Source organism: Silene latifolia, chromosome X, assembly GCF_048544455.1.
Source record: "Silene latifolia isolate original U9 population chromosome X, ASM4854445v1, whole genome shotgun sequence".
Taxonomy (NCBI): Eukaryota; Viridiplantae; Streptophyta; class Magnoliopsida; order Caryophyllales; family Caryophyllaceae; genus Silene; species Silene latifolia.
The window spans coordinates 210,375,898-210,379,612 of NC_133537.1; positions in this window are offsets into that span (position 1 = coordinate 210,375,898).

Consider the following 3,715-nt stretch of genomic DNA (forward strand, 5'->3'; position numbering starts at 1 on the left):
TCCAACCCTGAACCCTTTCCCTTGCAATTGTCATTCGAAAGGGAAAACCTAAAGACACCCTAGAGAGGGCGAGTGAACCCTTTTTGGGGACGAGATTTTTAAAGGGGACTGGTATCCTAAAACGAGACGGGAAATGGTTTAGAGTTCGATTAGGCGGACTGCTACCGCGGGTCCGCCTAATCTAACCCTAAACCCTTTCCCTTGCTATTGTCATTCGAACAGGAAAACCTAAAGACACCCTAGAGAGGGCAGAGTGAACCCTTTTTTAGGTACGGGATTTTAAAAAGGGGACCGGGTATCCTAAAACGAGACGGGAGAGGTTTTAGGGTTAGATTAGGCGGACTGCTACCGCGGGTCCGCCTAATCCCACCCTAAACCCGCCGAATCCAACCCTAAACCCTTTCCCTTGCTATTGTCATTCGAACAGGAAAACCTAAAGGCACCCTAGAGGGGGCAGAGTGAATTCTTTTTTGGGGACGGGATTTAAAAAAAGGGCCCGGGTATCCTAATACGGGAAGGGAATGAATTTAGGGTTGGATTAGGCGGACGACCGCGGGTCCGCCTAATCCAACCCGAAACCCTTTCCCTTGCAATTGTCATTCGAAAGGGAAAACCTAAATACACCCTAGAGGGGCAGAGTGAACCCATATTTGGGGACGGAATTTTTAAAAGGGGACCGGGTATCCTAAAACGGGACGGGAAAGGGTTTAGGGTTGGATTAGGCGAACCGCTACCGCGGGTCCGCCTAATCCAACCCTAAACCCTGTCCCATGCAATTCTCATTCGAAATGGAAAACCTAAAGACACGCTAGAGGGGGCAGAGTGAACCCTTTTTTGGGGACGGGATTTTTAAAAGGGGACCGGGTATCCTAAAATGGGACGGGAAAGGGTTTAGGGTTGGATTAGGCGGACCGCTACCGCAGGTCCGCCTAATCCAACCCTAAAACCTTTCCCTTGCTATTGTCATTCGAACAGGAAAACCTAAAGACACCCTAGAGGGGGCAGAGTGAACCCTTTTTTGGGGACGGGATTTTTAAAAGGGGACCGGGTATCCTAAAACGGGACAGGAAAGGGTTTAGGGTTGGATTACGCGGACCGCTATAATTGTCCTTCGAAAGGGAAAACCTAAAGACACCTTAGAGGGGGCACAAGGAACCCTTTTTTGGGGATGGGATTTGATACCGTCGTTTAGTACCAAAATTAAATTTATAATTCCAAACTAAAACTATAGCTAGTGATAGTAAGGGTCAAACCACAGAGAGACAAGTTTGATTTTGTTTGCTATTTTTCAGTCTATAAAAGTAACAATTAATTGGGGGGTTTTGAATTTGGTTGATTAACTGGCTAATTGCTAAAATGAATATTATCAACAAGATGAAAAAGGGATCGGGAACTTCGGTTTACCATGGCAAAAGTCAGGTCAGTAAGGCACCAGAGGTCTTATAATACGGTCTCAGGGAAAATAAGCTAGCCTTTCGATCAAAGCTCAAACAACCTCACGGTCTATTAATTCCCTAGAATTTATCAACGCTTTCGCTCAAGAGAAATTCCTAATCTAATGATAACACAAATTACCAATCTTTCAATCTAGTAAAGAAATTTATCAAAAGATAACAAGACCAATACGGAAGAACTCATACTACACAACAATCCTAATTTAATACCATGGCTCACCTTGTTCCCAATCAAAGAAATTACCTACGCATAATTATAACTATTCTAACTTCGAAATTAATAATAAAGAACAAATTTGACATAATGGAATCGAACTAAAACAAAAGAGAAGAACTCAATTGCTGAAATTAATTGATGAAAACAAGAATCAAAATAACAAGGAAATAAGGAAGAGGAAGAATTGCATAAAAAGCTTACTAATTGAATTCAAGAACAAATCATTCAAATCGAAGGTTTCCGTCTCCAAGCTAGATCTAAAACTGAGTTTTTCCAGAATGAAAAGCATAACCTAAAAGTTGCTGCGTTCTACTGATAAAAAGATACTGAAAATTAATGACAAGTTGGGCTTTTAAAAGTCTAACACGAAGAGAAACGTGTCAGCTCGAAAACTGGTCGATCGACCGGTCAGCACGGTCGATCGATCAATATGCGAAAAGAGTATCCGATGAGCTTCAAAGTGGTCGATCGACCTCACAAATTAGTCGATCGATCAATATGCTTTGTCAAAGGGCTCTCTTGTTCCTTCCAATCAACTCTTCACTCCTTTGCACGCATCCCAAGGTGAGTGAATACGACTCTCCTTCTTCTTGGCTTCCTTAAACTTGCCTCCGGAGGACGAATTAGGCTTGATTTAGCTTACTTCCACTCGTTCCTACAATAAATCATAGAAAATGCAAAGTAAACCGTTTCAGGAGAAATAGTAGCCTTAAGCTAACAATTATGCATAGAAACACGTGCCAAAACCACAGATAAAGTGTATAGAAAATGCACGTATCAAATCTCCCCAAACCAAACCTTGCTTGTCCCCAAGCAAGCACTATGACCCGTATAAAAACCAAATGGAAAGGAGTACATTTCAGAGCTAACTACAAGTCAATGCCAAACCGTTTAATGCACATACTCAACTACTGCAAAGCTTAAACCAAGTGAACAAATTTATGATAATATGATAAATTTGTAGATGTTTTGATTTAATAAGAATTAAGTTAAAATGTAAATGGAAATAGTTTTGGTTGTTGATGTTCATTTGTTTTGCTATATTGTTTTTGACATACATGGTTTTAAATTGATATTTATAATCATGGTTCATTAAATTTAATAATGTTCAAATCAATTGTGATGAATCAAATATCCGGATAATCGATTTAATCATGATTTAGATATTCATTTTAAGAGGTTAAATTGAATCATCTAGTTTGAATATATGTTTAAATTAATAAGATGTTGATTATGCCAATCTTGTTCTATTAGCAACTTTAAACAAATTGTTCATATAAAAGTGGTTGTTTTCGATTAAGAAAAAAAATTTCTGTTTTTTTTTCGTTTTTGTGGAATTGCCGAGAGAAGAAGAAAAAAAAATTTCTGTTTTTTTCGGTTTGTGGAAATGCCGAGAGCATTGAAAAATATATTTTCTTTATTTTGGCCAATTATAATTATACATTACATTTATAATGTATGATTATTTGTTGTGAAAAGGTTCAAAAATTTGAGATACCCATATTATTTTAAAGAGGTTTAAAATAATGTTAGATTAATTCATATTATAGGTTAATGTGAATTAAGATTGAAATTATTCTGTGTAATTGAGGAATTGTCACATAATTTGATCATTTAAATAGGTGGTTTGGATAAATTACTCTACATAATTAAGGAATTATGTCTTGAATGATTAATTTATAGTTGATGCATTTTTATTTAGTTGAATGTTTTGTTGAATTGTTTATTTACGTATTTTTGCAATCGGTTGTAATTTGTAATACCTAGTGTGGCCTTAGTTAATTATATTTTCGTAATGATAGAAACATAATTTTAATGTAATTTTGAGATCTCGTATCTCCTTTTGGTTTTCTTTAAGTATTATCGTTTTGAAATTAGAATGTAAATAGGTTTATTTTGTAATTTATTAATTGTAATTTTGAGAAGACTAAAGATGGAGATTGAATTGCTCACTCCCGCTACATGGACCAAGATGGAACATCAAGACAAGCTTCGCGGGTCCAAGGATGGATTCCAAAGTTGTATTAATGTTCATTTTGGTAAA